The following is a 24,111-nucleotide window of genomic DNA, read 5'->3' as shown; positions in this document are numbered from 1 at the left end:
ATACATAATCATGTTTCAACAAGTTTTTGATAAAGGTAAAGGTACAAGTAGCACTATTAGCACTCTCAGACTCTCAACAATTGTTTTGAAAGGGTGTTTCTTCATCTGCATCATTTGAAGTTGAGAAGAGGTGTGAGGCTACTTCCAAGTTTTTACACTGAATGCCAAATAATTTAAGAACTAAAAAAACAATGTTGGTGGTTCTTATGCTATGTTAGGAAATCTTCAGCTCCAAAATGCCAAAGTCAAATTGCTCATTTATTTGTAGCACAAACACAAATTACCATATGTAGAAAATGTGTTTATCCATGTTGTATATTCTGAATTCTTCAAATACATCATCAATGTCATCAAGAAAATAATGTGCCTTTTTTAAGGGCTATTGTAAAATATTGGAGTAATGGACACTTTCTATTATCATTCTCGGTAGTTAGAATTGTGAATGCTATCCCAAAAATTTATGTTTATTCCCAAAATTCAAAATAGGATTGTGAGCATTTAGAATTCAGATATTCTTTCTACAAGTTTGAACATGTTTTGTGCATCAGAAGCATTTTTTGTATAGTTTGCAACAATATAAGAGCTTTGTAGTTAGGGTCATAAAATAAGGTGACCAATGGAAAACTATGGATTTTTAAATTTGGTCTCTATATGTTAAAGCTTTGGCAGTTTTTGTGTCATTAATCTTTTTGGACTAGGCACTTTAGTTCTATTGAAGTCACTTACAGTGCCTTATAAAGTGTAAATAGATTAAAGCTTTGGACTGTAAACTTTTTCCTATTTTTTTAATTTTACTTTTCCTTAGACACTGGATTGTTTGGTATTAGTTATTTACGTTGTGGACTTTTCATGGGAATCACTTTTCTCTTGTGATAATTTCAAGATTTATTTCCATAAGAAAATTTTTTAAGGGATAAGTTGGTTACATCTTGACTCATTGAATCTTTCTCAAGTTCTAGTCACTTGACTTTGGCTAGTTCTACTACACTAAGATAATCAAAATGTTGTGGTCAATGCTCTTGCTTTGCATTTTGTTACCTGTATGAAATTATGGTGTTAGAAATGATATTTAAAATAGAAATTAATATATGATGTGCAAGGAGTAAGTTAAGAAATGTTCACATTAGTTACACCATATCTTATAGCATGGCATTTCTAGTGCATGGTTATTTGTTTATTGATAGGTGTTTTTTTCGTACAAAAAAATTGGCTAGTACACTATGTTAAAGTGTAGTTGTATAGATCTATTTCAACTCAATTACCACTTCCTGCTATCCCATGTGGAACAATATAATAATTTTATAAAAAATATTCTATTATTATCCAAAATGAGCACATCCCAAAGGTAGTTAGTCCAATTTTTTTGCTTCAATTCCTTCATTCTTCTTGGAATTAGCCCTTGTGCACTTGCTCAGGCCCTAGTCCTCATTCATAGCATGGGAGTCTTAGCCTTTACTCTACTCCATCTTGTTCAACAAGGTGTTAAAGTTGTCAACCATAGTCGTCAAAATAATGCAATTTTTATTTGCCAATTTCTTAATTGTTTTCTCCATGTAACTCACTCTAGTATCCATACCATCCATCCTTTTTTGAAGATCTATACCTAACTGATCTAAATTCCTATTCTTGGTTTAAAGTGTTGGCACACATTTCATCAAATTCTTTACCTAATTCACATTTCATATAAGCTCAGAGATTCTATCAATGTGTTGACCCAGTATTCTCTCCCTACTTGCCATCTTGCTGAGTTGATCAATGTCCCTTCATATATCCTACATTTTTTCTTTTAGGGTACAAATATCCCTCATCATTGTCCTCGGGTTACCAAATATTATATTTTTTTATTAAGAAAAGCAATAATTAATGGGTGTTAACCTGAAGTACAAACAAAATACTAGATACCAAGAGAAGAACATTACTAGTGCCTAGTAAAAAAAAATCTAGACAAACTAGATCTCCCTCTATCAAAGATAAAGTTCCACAAATGATTGACCTACAAACCATGGTCAATGTTAACAATGAAAGACTTTGGACAAACTCCGATAATAGCTACAAACTTAAACAGAAAACAACAACAAAGGACTAGAGTGTGCCCTTTAAAACTTCTAGTAGTCACTCAGTCACAAGAGAAACTAAGAAAAGAAATCACCATAAGAGACAAATGAACAAAGTTAGACCATCAATGCTTGTTAGAATAGGAAGCAAGGAAATAGTACCAAACAAAACTATACCTCTAGCCTTGAAAAAAACAATGCATATCATCCAACCATACGTCCAAGCAAGGCTCCAACCTTGGCAAACATAGTCAAAAGTCTTCCAACCCCCCACAAACTCCCAAAACATCATACTAAGAGGAGAAAATAGGAGGAAAACCAAGCCCCAGAGGTAAAGGAAACTCCCCCTTCCTCCACTAACAACACTACTAAAAGTGGCGCAAGTATTTAGTATCTTAATAGAAGTCTTTGCTTCTTCCTAACACCAAAATGTGATCTCCACCTCAATAAGATTGCCTCACCTCCATAGGAGTAGAAAACTTAGAAGCTAAGAGTAAGACCTAGGCCATCTTCATAGGATGTACTAACACATATCTCCACACCAAAGTGTTTAGTTGTGGAGTCATCCTTTCTTCGCCACTTGAAGTACATTGTCCATACATGTTCTCTCTAGCCAAATCTCTAAAAATAGGAAATAGATACTTACAAACAATGCGAGAGTACCCACTAAACACATTCACAACCACTTTCCTCTAGCAACCAGCTACCTCCATAAGGTTTTCCCTCACCTCAACAGGGTTCTCCACCTTAATACGAAGGAGGAAAGTGAAAGAACAAGATAGAGGAAACCTCCACCACACATGCATCCAAGGCTCCAAAATGACTACCTTAACTAGATTCGAGTCCCAAATAGAGTAAGAATTCACCTTTGAGCATGAGAATCCAAAGGAATCCCCAAAATCATAAACACCAAGGGCTAAGAGAATCCCCAAATGATGAAAAAAAACACCCAGCCAAGGGGAGCTATCAATAGTAAAACCCTTAAAAGTGAAAACCCATCTAGGTAAAAGATCCCCATCACTAGAACTAGCACCAAGGACATGGACCACATTTCCCCGATAGACCAAACCATCAATTTCCAAGTTCCTACAAACCCTAGGGTTCATATGGGCCCCACAATCCATAATAGGAGGCCCCATGGGGAAGAACTATCAATGAAGCCACTATACATAGCCCTCCAAACCAAACCCATATGTATCCTCATCTCCAAGAAAATCCAAATACAAGAGAGCCCACTGGAGGCAAAGACTAGCAACACACCTAGGATAAAAGACCCCATACATCCAAAACCCAAAGTGGGGGATAAGGGTTCTAGCAAAAACCACCTCCACCCATAAACCTCAACCCATTATAGAGGTCCAACTAGTGCACAACCCAATAGGACCCCAAGCACCAACATGGGACCTTCCATCTCCACTCACCACCCATAAGACCCAAACCCCTCTAGAGTGTGGAGAAGAGCCACTAAAAGAAAACCATCCTTCAACAACAAACACCTACTAAAAAATAGAAAATCAACTCCATTGTGCACAAATGAGATCCACCCTCAAAACATGACAACACCCAACAAAGCTAGAGGGAATCAACACAAAGAAGGCCCCATATCCATCATCCTCATCTGCTTTAGACTCCTTGTCCTCACAATCACAAGCATTTAGGCTAGAAACCCTATCCTATTTGTCACACGCTCTACTGCTCTCCATGACAATAGTTTCATTATAAATATCAAATTATTAATGACATTAATATTGTCATTTTTTATCAATGAACACAAATTAGAGTATAGAGTCAACTCAAGCATGACAAGTTTGATCAACCTTAGAGTAAATAGAGATATAGAAAGAGAAGGTAGAGTATAATTTTTTTTAAAAATATTTATAAATTTACTTAATAGTATTTATTTTTACCAATGAGATCTCAACTACAACAACAAAACTTTCCTTATTTTTTAAAATAGAGGACTCCTGCTACATGTAACTCTTATTTATTTATATTATTTTTAGATATTATATAATGAAAGAGTTAATATCATTTCCAATTAAGAAATTCCAGGACAAAAAATGTGACAAAAAATTTCCCCATTTTTTTTAGATAGCAACAATAATAAAAATTAAAATTGCTATAATTTATGACATTTGCTAAGATCAAAGATTTTTTGTTAGATATCTGTTGTCTTTGGTTTAACATAAAATTCAAAATGTATTTTTATGAAATTTTGTTTCAAATGATCTATGATGTGTGGATAAAAAAGGAAAGTTGAAGATTCCACAATTTATGTTGTAAATAGTTGTGGAACTAGCCTCACCTCACATCGTACCACATTTGTGGGAACAAAAAATCATTTTAGTTGAATTGCAACAACCAGATTCATGTGGAATAGTGGCATCTATAGAGATTGTGAAAAGTAAATATTTAGACTACAAAATGAAAGTTAAATACAATAAGATCTACTATAGCTAGAGTCCCTACCTAATACAAGGATTTAGTGTTGCATTATGTTGTTTTTGCCTAGTGGTTGGAGTTTAAATTTGTCAGCTTAGATTTTTCAAAAATAAAGGTGTCTCTAGCTTTGATCACAACTAATTAGAATTTCATAGAAATAATGCTAAACAAAAAAGGGCTCTCCAATATTTTAATGGATATAATCTCATTATTTCGATAATAGGCTAAGATCACCATTAATGTCATTCATTACAATAATAATTAGCATTTCATAGAAATAATGCTATACATGAAAGGACTCTTCATCACACTTTTATGGAACATAAAATGTAGAGCATGACTGAAGTGCTTTCCCAATCATTTGATGGATATAATATCATTATTTTGAGAATAGACTAAGATTGTAGTTAATGTCATTAGAGGAAATGATTTCTCATCTCATTTTTATTGAACATAAAATTTAGAGTATAGTTGAAGGGCTTTCACAATGTTTTGATGGATATAATCCCACTATTTTGAGAACAAACTATCATTCATCACAATAATAAATCTTTTAATAAAGATAATTTTTAACTGGACTAATATCTAGGTTAAATCAACTAAGATTAATGTAAACATCATTCATTGTGCAATAATAGATCCTTTAATAAAGAATTTTTTAAAGTCTACTAACATCTAGGTTAAATCAAATTTTAATGAACTTACTAGACAAATATTCCTAATCCTAGTGACATTTGTGATAAATCATAGAAGCTATTCTAAAATAGATCAAGACATTATTAATAATATCTAATTTTTTAGGATTATTTATTCTATTTTAAAAAGATCTTATCAAATAAATTGTTGTTAGGTTGAAATGCATTATAAATACTATCTGATTTTTTAGGATTTTTTGTTATATTTTAAAAAGATCTTATCAAATAAACTATTGTTAGTTTAAAATTCTATCCTTTTAGTGGTTGAAACTGTTTGATACAATACTATTGTGGTTTACACAAATCATCAATATTTTATTGTGTTTCTTGAAGTTTTTAACTCTATCTTATTTCTATATTCTACACTAATATCTTTTGATCCTATGCTACTGTGGTTTCCACAAATTATAAATATTTTATTCCATTATTTGAAATTATTTATGTTGTCTTTCTTCTTTATTTATACACTCAAATAATAATTCTAACTTCAATATCCAAATTATTTAATGATCATTAACAATAATTCTAAAAATTACAAAGACAAAGCTAAAATAGAACAAACATTTGCACCTAATATTTCATATATTTATTTAATCCTCTTACTATTTTAGATACTTATTTAATCCTCCGTAAAAACCTCAAATCTAAATCAAATTGTTACCATTGGACCTTAGGTTCAACCACAAAAGCCTTCAAATCATAATATCTTTTAGCTAGAAAACCTTATTGCCTATTAAAAAATACTTCTATAATATCATGAAATTTGTCTTAAAGCAGTATAAGGGAGTTATATATAATGACTCGTAGATGTATGATTACAAAATGAAGAGGGAAATTCCATGAAAATAAACATAAAATAATGATACCATCAAAACAATCACCATGTGAAGGAAACACAAATAAGTAAAATAAAGGAAATGTCAAAAAGTAAAGGCCACTAAAAGAGAAATGGTAGTGAAAGAAAATTACCAAAATAAAGATTTTATTGCTCATGACTCATGCCCTCAAATGACTCACACATTAACACAAGACTAATGCAGCAAAAAATATCCACAAATGGTGTTGTAGTATTTAACATAGCAAAAATTGTGTACAAGATGTGCCATTTTGAAACCCCAACATCTTTATACATATAAAACCATACTCTATGGATTACGTGTCTAAAGAATGAAATAAATGTTTATTATGGTTTTTCTATGTCCAAGCTCTAGAGAATGAGTCTAATTCCTAAGAAAAATAAACAAGTTTGCTAAGATTTAAAATAATAATTATGCACATTAGTAACCAAAGTGTTCTCTTAAATTTCTTGATGAATAGTCCCTTCTCTATTTGATAAAATATTAAGGTTACATATTCACAAAAAAAGGGGCTAGGGGATACAAGATCACCCCATGATTTTGCACTCAGGACCAGGCCAGATACAATTAACTATTCATCAAAAAAAAAACCTACCCCTCAAGTAGCCAAAGCAGCACCAACCAAGGGAGGTGGATCTTGTCAATCATTAAAACACCATAGATCTACAAGGTTGGAAGGAGGCTTAAGGAGAGCCCATCCATAGTTTGAAATAGTAGTTGTATCTTTATCTTCTCTTTCCAGACTGGGAGGAAAAATGCCCAGGTCCAAGTGAGGGAAGGATCACTTGGGATCAAAGGTAGGTTGATTCGTCAGTTGGCAAAAGCAAGACAAGCAACTAGGGACCACATAGAGCCACATTGTAAAGATTCAAAGTGATGAAATTGAACATCCCAACTATTGGAAGAGTGGCAAGGGGCCTAATAGAAGAGTGTTTGTGAGTGGTAGGATAGAGAGTTGTGCCCTTAGTGGTGCTTATAAGGTAGATTCTACTCTGTTGAAGCAAAATCCAATGGCACCCGTAAACCATACACAAAGCATTGCCCCAATGATTGAGCAACTCCTATAGGTGGGCTACCTCCAGGTCCACCTTGTTAGCTTGTACTCGAATCTAGAGATAAATATTATACATATGCAAGCTTTAATATACATAGATACACTAATATCAAATATTGTGTAAGTGAAAAGCACTACATTATCTTTCAATAAAGTGAACAAAATCTCCAGCCTAAATGCATGCCAAATTTGAGAAAATTTAAAGGGAATTCTGGTGGAGTTCCCGAGCAAGATCATATGCTTGGAAAAGGGCTCTGGCCTAAACGGTCTAGAAAAATCATGGATCCAAAGCCAAAACTATTGAGCTCTATGATAGGACTAGAAAATGTACAAGAAAGACTCTGGTTGACTAGAGAATGGACATTGAGGGTTAGGAATAACCAAATGCTTAAGGCAAGGACCTAGGGAAACACCCTGGAAGAGGACACACTAGACAAAGTGTGCAATCTTCATCTCAGTAATGGCTTTCCAAATCATATAAAACCTATATCTTGAATCTTGTTGTGTGGAGTGGAGATGTTAGCACTGGTTGAGAGTGTCAACCATGGGCAAGTGAGGTACCAACCATAGGCATCCCATTTTATCCTCATAATTAATAAGAGGAGTACATAGATACCATTTCTAGTCCTTCTACCAAGGCTTGATAGACTAGATACCAAGCTTGTGGAAAAAATGAGAGGGTAAAGAAGAGACTAGTAAATCAAAACTTTGTCAATCTAGGCAAGACAAATGGAACTAAACCTCCAAATATTCCCAAGATATTATACTCATTGTGACTCTAGAAAATAAATCTTTGGGTATCCTAATGCCACGTTTGAAAAAATGTAAAGCACTAACATCTTGAATCTTAACCAGGGGAATACCCTTAATGAAAACCAAGGGTGACCAACATAGGTTGTAATGATTTAAGGAAAGCCCATCTCTCAACCCATTTTCATCCCAATGAAGCCATGGTTTTACTACTTCCCAAGTTTTCCAAATGCTCTTAACTATAAAAGAGCCTTGAATGTGCATAGGTTTGGAGGTGATGAGAAAGGTCTAAAATTCTATACCCATCTTTCCATGGTGGCCTATGAATAGGAAAACTAGAGAAGATACAACGGCATAGGAGAATTTTCTAGGCTTCATCCCATCTGAGAGTTCTAAGGATCCACTTGACACAAAGGGAGTGCCTTTCTTTTTAGTGGAGATAAGACCAAAACTGCTTGAAAATTTGGGCAAACAATAGTAGTCCCTGGCAACTTTGTGCAGGCCATGATGCTCTGCATCCAACGCCCAGATGAAATATTTAAGAAGCTTTTCTAGTTTAGCATAAGAGTATCTAGAAAGGACTAAGTAGGTTGAGTAGTAAACATGGGTCATTGCTAAAGCTTTAGAGAAAATTTCAAATTTTTCAACAACCAAGAGAGGCTTAGTAAGCAATTAGTTCAACTTTTTAGCAATTTTTTGCAACACAACATTCCATAGATCAACTGTCAAGGCTTGATAAGCAAAAGGGATACCTAGAAATTAAAAGATCTCTCCATGCTAGATCCATCTCCACTAGAATTAAGCTAACTAAAGTGGAGTGGGGTGGAAGGACTACCTGTAACAAAGCATCTTGTATCATTGGATGGAAAACCTATAGGCTCTACAAAGAGTTTCCAAACATTTGAAAGGGCACTATTGACATTAGCTTCATCCACAATAAGAGTGAGAAAGGAGTCATCAACAAAGTAACCATTAAAAAGCTAGGATGGAGACTCCAGAAGTGAAATACCATGGACCTGACCAATAGAAATGGAGGGAGCTAATAAATGGTCAAAATCTTTAGTAGCTAGAACATAGAGAGTAGGGGCCAAGGGAAAACCTTGGTGAATGGATCTGATAATCAACCAGCTAGGATGGAGACTCCAAAAGTGAAATACCATGGACCTGACCCAAAAAAATGGAGGAAGCTAGTAAATGGTCAAAACCTTTAGCAACTAGAAAATAGAGAGCAGGGGCCAAGGGAAAACCCTAGAGAATGGATCTAAAAAGACAAAATGCCTTAGATTGTCTGTCATTGATGGTGATGATTGTAGAGGTCTCTCCAAAAAGAATCTCTATAGGCTGAAGAAAAAATGGACCGAAGACAAGAGCACAAAGCATGGAAAGAATGAAATACCATTCTATGTGATCATAAGCTTTTACAAAGTCAATTTTAAGAAAGAGAGCTTATTGCTTAGATCTATGGGCCCATTCTATACCCTCCCAGACAATGATGATGTTATTCAGGATAAAGTTGGATTTGATGAAGTCAATCTTATCAGGTCAAAAAATCAAGGGCAGAAGGTGGTAAATTTTGAGTGCCAATTCTTTAGCTATAATTTTGAAGGAAACATTTAGCAAAGTGATCGGCCACCAATTGATAATATCCTCTAGATCACTAGATTTAGATATGAACTTGATGTTTCTCTAATTGATGATATTGCCTAAAGATTTGGAGTAAAATGTTTCTAGGTACATCTTATGAAGATCAACCCCAATAGCATCCCAAAAAACATATTAAAATTCACAGAAAAACCCATCACACTTGGGGGCTTTATCATCTACCATGGAAAAGATAGCCTCCTTGAGGTCACTAAGGGTAAGCAACTACTCACAAAAAGCATGTTTCTTAATCTCAAGCTAGTTTGGATTAACAATAATACACTCCTTCAAGGCTTGCTCACACTCTAGAGTGAAATCATGAGTAGTGAAAACCTTTTCGTAATGTCAAACAAAGGATTGAAGAATGTCAAAAACATTTGAGAAAACCTGTTTCCTATATTTGATTCTTTTGATCCACATAGAGGTATGATGAGCCCAAAGAGTTCAAAAAAAATCTTTGGAATCTCAATCTCCAATCTGAAGCCAATGGAGATGAGCTTTGATTTTCGCTCCCCTAGCAGCATAATTATCAAAAAATTTCTTTTTACAACAAAGATTAGCAAGCCTTAGTTGCAAAATCAATGTCAAAAGGATTCAAGGTTAGAGCATCTAAATTGACACATAGATCTTTGATTGTGGCTTCATATGAATGCCTGTGGTACATAGCAAGTTTACTATCATATATTTGAAGAAATCTAGTTGTAAGAGTGATGGAATCATTGCACCATTGTATCCATCCAAATTACATGCAAGGCTGAGGCTCTAAATTATAAATGCATAGAATATTAGTCATAGTGGGCTCATGACATAGCAATGACATGTTGAAAAAAAACTGAGTCTTGGAAGGATGTCATTGAGTTATTTACAAAGTGACAGTAAAGAGAATGGGCAAATGGTTTGACAAGGTAACATCAGGCATGGGAATGACAAATAATTCTTGTTCTTGTAAAAATGAGAAAAAATATTGTGCAAAGATTATCACATGATCGATCCTTTTAAAAATCATGTTAGAGCTATCTCTAAAATTAGACTAGGTGTGCTAAAGTCCACCAGGCTATCGGTGACGCATATTGGGATAAAAGGGCTTAATTTATTATGCATGTAGTACCAAGCCTCTAATTCACAAAATGTCCAATAAAATGACAAAATGCCTTCCTTGTCCATAGCCAGCTCAACCATATTAAAATCCCCACAAATGCTCAAAGTGGAAGGTGGAAAATAATTTGTGATCCAAGGCCAAAGTTGGATCATTCAACATCACTGGGAGCATAAACATTAACAATTGCTCTTAAATTTCATTCAATCTAAGACCAAATAATGATTATTTGAAACTTAAGAAAATTATTACCCATTCTTAGGGCACAATTACCCTCAAAATTTAATTTGGTACTTTAATCTACAATCACTAATTGATAAAATATTCATCATTCACACACATCTAAATTCACCACATTACAAGTTTAGAGAAGTAAAAATGTTTGACATTCAGGAATTTTAAAATTGTTGACATTCAATGAGCCATTCTACATTGCAAATCTGATGAACTCACTCCTACAATTTTTTTGGCTTGTTATAATTATGAAAAGTATAGATCAACAGAAATCTGTGTAACTCGATTGAATCCATTAAAAAAATAAAACAACTCTAGATCAGATCTAAGCAGTACCAATTATCAAAAGAAAATGGATCATCAAACTCAAAAAGTAATCAGATGCTTCACCACCACCATGTAGTGTTAACAACTACACATCTTCTCAATGTTAGAATCTTGCCTAGTGCTAGAATTCTATGTCTAGCTAGTGATATAAATGGAATAAATGATTTCTTGAATATCTCTCCTTGTTGTCAGAAGCAAGCATATCCAAAACTCTATTCTTTGCAAAAGATTCCCACAACACATGTTACTGTCTACGATAAGTGGATTCAACAACTTAATCTAGATCATGTAGAAAGAGAGTAGAGAAAAGTGTACACAAATTTTAGAATGAGAGAAAAATGCCCAATTTTTTTAGAGAAGAGAAAAAAATAAAAATAATTCTTTAAAGAAAAAGTAAACAAAAAAATATCTTTAGAACAAAGAAAGACACTAAAAATATTCAAAGAATATGAAAACACAAAATATTCTTTAGAGTTAATGGAAATGAAAAAGGTTCTTCATAGAAAAATAAATAAAAATAAAAAAGAAATAAAAATGCTTACTTTAACATCGTATTGCTTATCAACTATGTAGAATGGACACTTCTATTAGAAATAAACTAATTACCAACTATTATGGTCAGCACAGACCAACCAACAAGTATGACAATCAGTTGTCTTCTACTATCCATGCACCATCCACTATAAATGTTGTATCTAACTATAGTTTGTGGCTTATGTAGAATTTATAATGTTATTTTTTATAATAGAAGAAGTTGGGTCTCTCATCTATAGAGCCCATTTTTTGGATTTCTCCATGGCTTCTTCTCTCTTATAGTTTATTCTCTTCATGTTATTTTATCAAATTCTCTTAACTTATCCCTTCCAAAAACTCATGTTCACTAGATAGGAGAATTCTCCATTAATAAGTCTTTGTGAATCTTGCTAGAGTCTTATGAATTTTCTAGACCAAGAGAAGATTCTAAAGTATAATTGGAAAAAAAAAATGTTAATTTTAAACCAAAAGTGATTAAATTCTTCATTAAATTAAAAACATCCAATAGATTTATTTTTCTTTAATAAAAATGTAAGAATAATTGGAAACCTTAGTACTACAATTATTTTTAGTAGATGAATTAATTAGAAGTAGAGAACTAAAAATATGACTTCCCTATTTAAATTTTGAGAACAATCCAATTGAAGATCTTAATACCCACATCCATCTACTATAACCCTCTCAAGGTAGCATGGAGCTCTAAAATCTAGCATCTCATGAAGCTTTAGACAACCCTAAATTCATAGTTCAACAATCTTTTGATAATAAAAAGAATCTACTATTTTTAAATTTTGGCCATCATCCAAATCCAAATATTTGATAATCAAGTTTCTATCAAATGTTATCCTCTCTAGAAACATCATATCTCCAAGACAAGGGGACTCCAACATGAGCTTACCTCAGTACAAAATATTTCATTCTACGAGCATTGCAAAATCAAATATCCATCACATAGTTTTTAAATATTTACAATCTGTAGCCTAAATAATATTGTCTTTACCATTATTAAATCAACTTCCTTGAGCTTTTTCATCTTCTAAAGTTTGATATACTGAAGGCTTGGATAGTGCATTCCACTAATTAAGATCTTGGTTATGCATTATTTATCGTTGATAGCCTATTTTTCAAGGGCACTCATAGGGGCACTAAAACTATAAGACCTTCCTATGTATTCCTATTTGGCTCATTAAATTTGAAATTCATAGTAACAAAAGATGCACAAAGAGTCATCTCTTCTCCTTTAATGGAAAAGATTAGATATGTTAATTGAAAAATTATAGAAAAGGAAAACTTGTGAGTGGCAATCTTTCAGAATTTAAGAGAACATTGTTTAGATTTTTTGATGTTCCTAAAAAAATTTGAAACTCTTTTGAGGTTTGAGAAATTTGCATCTCTTTAAACTCATAAATATACAATTAAATCATTTTAGGAGATTTAATTTTAGACTAATAAGATTGAAATACCTCATAACACAACACAATATATTCATTGCTAATTAAATCAAACCTAAAATTGACGCTTGCATATTCAAGGTTTCAAAATGAGAAGCACAAATCTCACCTATATAGCCATGGTGTCTCTGGAAGCTTTTGTAGTAGAGATCATTGAGTTCATAGTTTAAGGGCATTATGTTCTTGCTACTCATGTCATCTAGAAGACATTGAAGACCATCTACAGCCATGAGTTTCAACTATTTAGTTTTTGATCGTGCAACCATAACGGAATGCATTCATGCAACTTGGATTATTTACAAAATAATATTCATTGGAACCTCTGCAATATGCCATGTTTCTTGCACCCATTCCTTTTTTCCTCTATTTTTTGTGATTGAAAAATAAAGAATGCTACTGATAAAAGAGTCCATAACCAATTAGAAAAAATAAATAAAATTATAGAAAATTATAGTTTAATAAAAAAATTACATGGACCATAGTATAAACAACATGACACATTGCAATTTTGGAAGAGCTTAATTAATTGTGAAATTTTTGTGAAAAATTTAGGCACTTCCTAATGGCAAGGACTAAAAAACATTGAACTTAGAATCACTTCATTCTACAAAATCTAATTACAAATACTTCACATTACCCCAATATTTATATTGACCCCCTCCATATTTATCAAATTTATTTTATTAATTTTTATGTTAAAATATTATCTACAATATTTGATGTTCAAACATCAATGTAGCTTAACATTAACATTTACTTTGATCGAACACTTGCCTGTATTTATTAGGATAGTTATTTTTCTTCTAACCAATGACTTATGACTCTGTTTTCCATATTATCTTATCATGATGCATCATATATGGAAACTTCCTATACATGTAGAATTGCCTACCTTCTAAAGAGTCCTAAATGGTCATTTTAAAGTTGTACTATGTGTTGAATGCCTCAAAGGTATGATGTATATGTTGCTTTTTCATTTTTTTCTTCTCAAGTTTATAATTTATAAAGAGATAAGGTTGCATAGATGATACTTACATAGCCTTTTAACAATGTTTAAACATAAATTTCTCTATTTATTTTAGTTATATTATACACAAATATGGCATGTTGTTGGAAATTATATGTGTGCTTCCAAATTATTGTAGAAAATACTTCTTAATTTCACATCACTTAGCTCTTAAATTTGAGCTCTTAACATTTATTCTTTTTAAGTTTAGATAAATTTTTCATTGTTGTATTTGATTACAATTTAAATATGCAACTGAAATTGTTGAATTTTCAAGGAGAGAATATTAATTGATTTTTTGTTTTCTCTTGGCTTGATCAATTTGATATAATATTACCTCAAAAAGGTGTGATTACAAAATGCATGTCATGAGTGGACATATCTTATGGTCGCTCATAACATGACTTTATATTTAATGACTTTGTTAATGTATTCATTAGCTATTTTAGTTAATGCATTGCCTAATATAGCTCTAGGAAAATCATTGATCTCCTATAGCTTTATAGATTATTTTCCTAATCACAAAGAGACTCATTATTGACATTAATTTATCTACTCATACGATAATGTTTAAGAGAGGATAGAGATACTCAAAATTTGTAAGTACAGATAGAGTTCCAATTCTAGTATGAGGTGATAGAATTATAGTCATATAATTCATCACCCTAATATTTAACTTAAGTTACAATGTCATAACACTTCCTCTTAGCTAACTAAAATAACTAAATCACTCAATTCAAATATCACCTAACATGTGATATCAAGCAATATAGAGAACATCAAGTCACATGACATTCTTATATCCTAGTTATGGTATGTGCATTGACATCACATCACATGATGTCGACCATAGCATATCATGGGATGTCCACAATATGATATCACATATTGTCTATTATTACTATCTCATAAAGAACATATTAATACACAGTTGATATCATGTTAGCATGGTATCTATCATTAAGTCCAAAAAATATTAACTATCAAGACATTTCAATGAATACCAAATGAGCATGATCTTCATCATGATAGTGAAAATTGTAAAGTAGTGATAGAGTCACACATATGACAAATAAGTTTACATAGCGTCATCATGGATTCTCTCACACAGTGATGTCATGGCATCACACACATGACATTCACCATGAACCATATCATAGGATGGTTACATCATGGCTCAATCCATAGGATGAAAACAATGACTTTCATCTCAAACTTCTCTTCTCAAAGTAGAAATATGCAGGGATACAAATAATAGGTCATTGATGCTCAAGTTACTTTTTCAGCTAAGGCTTCATTCTCTAACATATGAAGATTGTCCCATTAGTAAAAAATACTCCTCACTAGCATGAGGCTTAGTAGAATGTTGATCATTTTTTCTTTTGTGGTAATGTACCTCAAATGAAAGTTACAGAAATCATTTTGTCATGATTTACAACCTTTGAATCAATATCATTTGATGCCAAAAAATTTAGATCCTTAAGATGCTCTATCTATGATGGAGCCATTTCTTGTTCATATACTCCAATCATGGAAAATATCTTGTTCTAAGGGACTCATCAAGAGGCACATGATTTATTATTCTGATAATGGAAACTTCCCATACATGCATGTACTTGTCTAATTCCATAATGACACAAGTGAATGTAATGTGGATTTGTCCCTAGATTTGGCTACATCTAGCATTCCAGATAATTTGGATTCTTTCTAAAGCTCCAACTACATTCACCAACCTCATGACCTCCATGTCCAAGGTTGCTTCTAATATAATTTTATTTTCCTCTTCTTCAAAAATGTTCCAATCATTAATTTAATCCCATGATTGTACTTGCATTTAAGTATCCATTTATCCTTCAATATCATTTGAATTAGCTCCTGTATCTACTCCTTGTAATGTATCATTCTTGTTTTCCTACAATACCATCTTCAAAGAAAAAGATCAAGGAAAAAAAACTCTTATAGTATATCTAGAAATACAATTTAGAGACAGATGAAAAAAAATTAGTTACATCTAATACATCAAAGATAACACATACTTATATGAACATCAACATCCTTGATGTCATATGTATCAAATCAAAGGATGGTTCACGGTTTAACACTTATGGTGTCAATTCTCTAATATCTACCCTCAAAAGATGAGAATGGAACATTTTATTATTATTCCCCCCATAATGTAAAATTCTCATTCATTCTATTTTATAGATTTTTTTTAGTCACTAAGTCAAGATTTATCAACAAAGTCCAAATCTCAAGTTTGGATAGATCCTTGTATTTTTGTGTGTGCTAACACATCTTGTAAATTGCATAGCCAAACATTTCCAAGGACTCCATCTTTTATTTTAAATTGTATTTCATAATAAGGAAAGTTCTTGAAGAACCTTCTTTGTAATCTCACAACTCAATTTTGTATTGGAAAGGAAAGATATAAGATTAAAAATTGTTCCAAAGTGGTGAATTTCATCAAACATATGATCAACTAGCCCACCATATATTAAACTAGCTAATGAATCTACTACTTGTTCCTTTTATTTTGGGTTCCCTTCCCTTGAAACTCTTATCAATAAAGGAATAACATCATTTTTATCAATTTGTCCAGATATTATTAGCTAAAGTATTTTTCCTCATCTCCTATTTTCTATTGTGTAGCAAACTAATCAAATAACCAATTATGTCCAAAACATTAGTAACAAGTAGATTTTTTTTTTTCTGCACACAAGATCTCTCTATCATAGTTTTGATTTGAAAAGGTAGGAAGAGGGTCCCAAACCAATAAAACATTTAAGAGCACATAACATCTCTACCCTAGGCCATTTCAGCCAAGTAACAGAGATGCATACTCTAACCATAGTGGTTAGAGTCCCACCCAGAACTTACAAGAAATTAAAATTAATCAAAACCATCCATGTTCTACAAATAGTTTAAACCACCACATCTAAATATAAATTAAGCTTGAACTTTAAACTACTAAACTTACTAAAAAAATTAAAAGTCTTACTAACCCAAAGATAGTGGGGATTATCAAAGTTATCAGTTAACAGTAGTAAAATTGAAAACATCAAAGGAAAAGAAAAGTTCTTTAATAAACCACATATGATACATGACACCACTAGAAAACCCAATAAGAAGTAAAAATAGATGAATGAGGAACTAGGCCTACTCAATATTCTCCTAATCTTCATTAAGGTACTCAGTTTGTTCAATCCAAGTCTAGATCCATATTACACTCTTTATCTCATTGTACTTATCCTCCTTGGTTTAGCTTTCTTAGTTGATTCTTGCCATTATTCACCATGAACATAACCTTTCTCATCATTTCCTTCTGCACCTTGTAGATGGTGCAAACAAACACTCCCAATTCAAGTTCAGTGATACTCATTTTGAACTTATTGTTTAGCTCTTCAATCTTCTCATTAATTTTTTAAAAAATTATTTCACATACCTTTTTGAAGTCTTCTAGATGTGTCTAGACAATAAGAGGGAAAAATTCTTGTTCGCCAACCTCAATTTTTTCATAAGACTTGATCTCTTCATCATTGAAATCCCTAGTTCCACCACCACTTTTATTTCTTGTGGAAACTAGGTTTCTTCATCAATATCCTCTGCTTTGACTTTGAAATATGCATCTTTATAGGATCAAACTCCAACTTTCTCTAGTTTTTTCTCCACGTCTCTCTCTTCTACCTTATCCTCCATTTGGGAATTATAGTATTCCTCCTTGATTTCTTCCTTGTAGCTCCTCCCTATTTTAGTTTTTAATCTTGTCGATCTTCTCTCCATAGAAATAGAGTTTTCCTTCTTCTTTTTGGTGTCCATATATCTATCCTCTACCTCAAAATCAAAAACTTCCTCTCCATCAATTTTTTCGATATCAATAATTTCTTCTACTATTTTTCTTTTTTAAGGTGTACTAGTGGGGATAGATTTAATGGAATTATTCTTCCATTTTTTGGGGGCCTCAAGAAAAAGGGATAATTCTAAAGAAATGTTAAGATTCTTCTATTTAGAGGAATGAGGTATATTTGTGAGATGCAGTGACTCTATTTGGGATATAAATTTGTACAAATTTCTTTAATAGCCACCAAAGACTTAGGCCCTTTAGGTTTTCTAGGGTTTTCTATGGGCATGAGACATCTATTAGAACTTGGATGGTGAGCATAGAAATGATGGCAGAGGGAAAAAATGAACCCTTGGTGAATGGGAGGGTCTTCTCCCAAGACAATGTTATTGACTAGAGAAGAAGGAAGGAAGAATGGAATGTTAACCTTTTCCCCATCTCTGAACATGTTAAGAAAAGGAAAATGGTATCCATTATATGTCATATACTATCCTTCAAGAGTGAAATAATTTATTAACCAGTAACATATGGCACCAAAAGGATTAGGAAGGGAGAGCTTATTAAATCAATTTCTAGAACTAAATCTAACTAGTTCTTTTGTTCCTTCAAAGAATTTATGTCTAAATTTACTATAATCCAGCATACCTTTTCCTTCAATTTGAACACTAACACAATCTAGACTCATCGCTTTACCAATCAGCTTTGGTGTCACCACAAATATTATAGACCCTATCTCCACCAGACCCTTGCTCCAATAATTAGATAATTTAGTCAAAAGGGTGATGTTGTGGACCTTCATTACCTAGATATAAGAATGTGATCCTTCCTTGACAAAAGAACCAAGATTTTGTTGTTCTGCTCTAGTTCTTTTCTGCTTTTTGGTTCAACATGTTTTGGCAAACTACCCATGATTTTCTCCATCTCAAATGACTGGTTAGCTTTCTCAAGATCCAAGTTTAGCTCGTTAGTTTACCTTTATCTGCAAGACTTCTTATCATGGAAACCTTCTTCAAAAACTAAAGAAAATGGATGTTATTACTTGAAGCTTTGAGTGTAGAGTAGAACTTTCTATTTCCAAATAAGGGTGACAAAAAATATAACTCCTAGGAGTTTATATCACTAATCTAGAATACACTTTCAATATTATACAACCAATAAATTTATGCTACTCATAGCTATTATCTTACTTACAAAAAATCTAAACAATATCTCCTTAATCTAAAAATTTGAATTGGACAACCAATCCCCAACAAAAGAAATCACAATTCAAAAATTCTTCTCATTCAATATAATCATGCCATTCCAAAGGAAATGTCAATCTTTTATAATTGTTGTTTTTTTAAATTGAGTTTCATTTGAAAAATCTCCAACAATATAAATCCAACCTTTAAATATGAGATATATGATCTCTAGGTAATGATACTTAACCATAAACCATCATCTCTCTCAAATTTTGGTATGTCTTAAGGGTACATACTAGCTATGGATACCATACAATTATTTGTTTTATACTCAAATTATTGATAACTCCAATTTCAAATCATGAATTGTGATTTAATAGATTATCATTTGTATGAATATTTCATTAGGAAAATTTATAAGCTAGGTCCATGAAGATGTGCTTTACAACTAAATAGTAAGGTTGCTACTTATGTTGGCCATCCCATTATTCCTACAAATATTGGGGACATGTCTTCCTATCCTTGTAGTGACAAAAGGTAACCAAGGAGAATGATCTATAAGAGAAGAAGCACACTATACAACCTTTGAAAATGAAAAACAATCTCACTTATTAAAATCTAAGGGAACCCCAAACACCTGAGATCAAGGGATCACAATGATCCATCTAGGTATCAAATAGCCATACTATGTGAGTTATCTACAACCAATATATGTGATTCCCAATAGAGATACTATTGATGGAATATAATTATTTTGAATTCAATGTTCACAAAATATATTTCAATAATTTTACCAATGTAGATAAGAATATCAATCCAAATTTTGTGTCACTTCACATCCAAAACACTTTCAGTAGTGTTCTTCATTTTCATGAGCTTTTCCTTGACCCGAGATCCACGCACTTGCATGTTACTTCTACAAAAAACCATACTATAGATCTAGGCTCAACTATTCCTAGGCTTCATCCAGTGTGTGTTTCAAAATATGACATCCATTGATCAAGCCTCTAGATATTAAGCATTTAGATCATGTAACCCATCCCAAGATCAACCATCCTACAGATCCAACATTATAATAGTCTTGGTGACATCCATCTTTTACCAATTCTTATCCTACTCTCCATCAAATTTCTAGGTGTAATCTCTTTGATGTTATTGGTATTGAAGGGTGGAAGAATCTTTGTCAATTCATGAGTCTTAGACTAACTTATTTTCAATCCTTATTAGATCTAGAAAATTCATGGTTCCAAAAATTGTCCATTTTCTAATCTTCTACTACAATCATCAATGTTTTCAAAGTTAAGAGAGGAATTTTGTTATCATTCTCCTTCTACCACTAATATATTCTTCTACTACTAGTATAGATGTATCTCTTCATTCTATGAATTTATTTTCACATTATTCTCCTTTTATCCAAACCAAATCAATGTTCAATGCTTAAGATTTATATACTTAATGCTCTGATACCATGTTAAGTTTGGATAGATTTGTCATTGTTATATTGTATTACACTTTAAATCTATAACTAGAATTGCCAAATTGTCAAAAAAAAAATCATTGATTTTTATGTTCTCTCTTGGTCTAATAAATTTGATATCAATATTACCTCAAGGAGCCATGATTACAAAAGGTATTTCATGAGGGGGCATATCTCATGTCTTCATATAACATGTCATTATATTTAACAATTTAATTAATGTATTCATTAGTTCATTTAGTTAATACATTCCCTAGTATATCTCTAGGAAAAATAATGATCATTTTGAATGTTAAGGCATTACAATGGTGTGTATATAAATTAAATTATAATTAAGGGGTGCTATGTTTTTTTTTAGTATTAGCATCGACATAAATAGATATAGCATTGAAACTAAAAAGATATTGAATCACATTCTTTAGAGCATAACACTCTTGATTATCATGACCATGTTACCATTATCAAAAAAAAGAAAGATCCATTTGAGTAAAGCTATAAAGATATCTCAATTGTAATTGATAATGATTAAGCACTATAGAAAGATGTGAAAATGAAGTATACCTGGAAAGGAGAATATTTTCTCTAATATCTTTTCTTGAATTAGAAATAAAATATATTTAAAACAATGCTAAGGCTCAATATAAGATATTTCAGAAATGGAGGATGATCCACTTATAGTGGGCATGCGATTATACCTTTTCTAGGTGGTATTTTATCACTTACACTATTACTAGTTATCTTGCATTTTCTATACATTCAAGCACATCTACATTGTATTTCAATTGATCAGGGCACCTATTCTTATTTGATCAATATTGAATCAATCATTTGATCATCATTTTTCCCATATCTATTGTACCACCAATTGAGCTTCTAGATCTAGGCATTTGCATTGATTATCTTACAAAAATCTTATACAACATCAGATCTTAAAGAAAAACCTGATTTGATCATTTACCATACTCATTATACTTGCATTAACCCACATTCTAAAACATAATATTCATTTGAATGCAACACTCTACATCCCATCAATAATATTAATGTACCCCTAACCATATTACTAATTGTAACCCAAATTCTTTACACTAATTATTGCTTGTGATGTTACACTAAAAATGACACTAATTATAATTGCAAACAAAAAATCATATTCCTTTCAGCCCCTACACTATTCCTAAGCTTAATATTAATTATAATTAATCTTAACAAATATGAAGGTTAAGTGTGATACTAACCATATTTCTAACTATATCACTAATAACGCCTTTAAGGTTATTTATAATTTTAATCCTAACTCTAAATCTAACAATAACCATTTTACTACTCTCAATCACTAACATATTACTATTTGTAACTCTATACAATACAGGGTAAGACAAAAGATAATTTGACTACTCAACCTATTTGTCATAGTGCCCATAACACATTTATACACCTTGTAATAATTAGAACTATAACTATAACCCAAACGATATTAATAACCCAAAATATAATTATAGTTATTAACATAATACTATTCTAAACGCTAAATTATTCCTCCTAATCATTATCATAACCCTACAATTGACTATAGTTGAAATGCTAAAGTTAAATGTTACATTAATAGTAATTATAACAATAACCTTATCAGTAACCCTAATTTCAATATTTAATCTAACTATTATCCTAACACTAACCTTAACATTAGAACTAAGCCTAGACATAATATATATACTTGTTAGCTTAAAGAATAAATTTGACAACTGAGTGTCAATACAGTTAACCAAGATCAATAAAAAGTGCCAAGTGACAACAGGTGTCGAGTGATAATATGTGTCAAGCGCAACATGTGTCGAGTGATATAACAAGTGCCGAGTGACAACAGGTGCCGAGTGATAATAAGTGTTGAGTGCAACATGTGCCGAGTGATATAACAAGTGCCTAGTGACAACAGGTGCCGAGTGATAATAAGTGCCGAGCGCAACATGTGCCGAGTGATATAACAAGTGTCGAGTGACAACAGGTGTCGAGTGATAATAAGTGCCAAGCACAACATGTGCCAAGTGATACAGTTTTTGTTCAAGTGCCGAGCTATCCAAAAAATAGTGTGTGCCGAGTGTCAGAAATACTTCAGGAGCCAAGTAACTCAGTAGAACAGCATAAAAGTTTGGAATTGCACAAATTAAGATGCAAACAGTTTTTGCAGCTGACAGAAGGTAAATCTTGAGGGATTGAATGATAAGATCGAATCTTTTAATTTTCCTATGCAATTTGCATGCGGCCAATAAGAAAAATGCAAAAGGCATGCAACCAATCAGCAAAAGATAAGTATTGAGCGAGAAATTGAGATTCAATATGAATCGTAGATCCAAAACAAACCCTATGTCTTTGGAGTCTTTATAAGGAAGATGAAATTTCACTGTAATAGTGAGAGATGAGACATATTAAAGGACATACAAGGGTGCAAATCTATTTTTAGAAGCAAGAGTTATCAGATCACAAAGGATGAAGATCAGGAGAAGGCAGAAAAGGAGCTTCCATTTAGCAGTCAAGGATTGTAATCTATCAGGTTTATTGCATCTAATACTCTCTAGCAATTGTATCAGAATAAAAATCCTATGGTGATAGGTTAGCTTTACAGCTATTTTGTAAGAACCTTTTGATTAGGTGATTAAAATCCTTTAACCAGGTGATAGTTCATGTTAAGTGTTTGCAAATCCTCTAACCAGGTCACTATTAACACAGTGTAAAGCCTTTAACAGGGAAAACCATCAAAAGTGGTTGAACAATATTGTTGCAGTAATTTTTGTGGGTATCATCCCCACCCCAGTTTTGCCTTCTTATTCCTGGAGGGTTTCTGGGTTACCAAAATTCCCGCGTTGTGAGTTATTGATGCATGTGTTTTGTTACATGTTTATTTGATATGCATACAATTTACTTTCAGTTAAAATTTTATTGGCTAAAGTTTGATACTTATGATTCACCTCACCCCCCCCCCCCCCCCCTCCCCCCCCCCCCCGCCCCCCCCTCTCATAAGTACTCTTTTCATATTTGAATATTCCAACAATTGGTATCAGAGCCTGCTAGGTTCTCACAAGAAATAGCCTAACAGCTTGGAGGGAAAATATCTAAAGATGGAAGCTTTCAAGCTTGGAAAGATCATTGAAAATCAGGTGATAGATGTGCAACTTGCTCTGCATAGCTTGGAGGAATTCAGAAACAAATTGAGAAACTCATTAAAAAGGAGGAAGGATCTAGCCATAGCTGCAAATGACATACACTGCAAGGAGATTGACACCACCAATATATTTTCTAGTGGAGACACTAAAGAGTTTGATCAAGCAATAGCAGAACTGATGGAGAAAAATAAAATTCAAGCAGAAGAAATAAGAACTCTTAAGATGGAACATGAATCACAGGCTATAATGATATGTGAAATTACTGAAGAAAAGAAAAGAGCAGTTGATGATAAGGTCATGATGGAAAATGAAA

This window comes from Cupressus sempervirens, chromosome 11 (assembly GCF_028749045.1).
Source record: "Cupressus sempervirens isolate cs-2001-9-10 chromosome 11, ASM2874904v1, whole genome shotgun sequence".
Taxonomy (NCBI): Eukaryota; Viridiplantae; Streptophyta; class Pinopsida; order Cupressales; family Cupressaceae; genus Cupressus; species Cupressus sempervirens.
Note: the sequence above shows the minus strand (reverse complement) of the source record.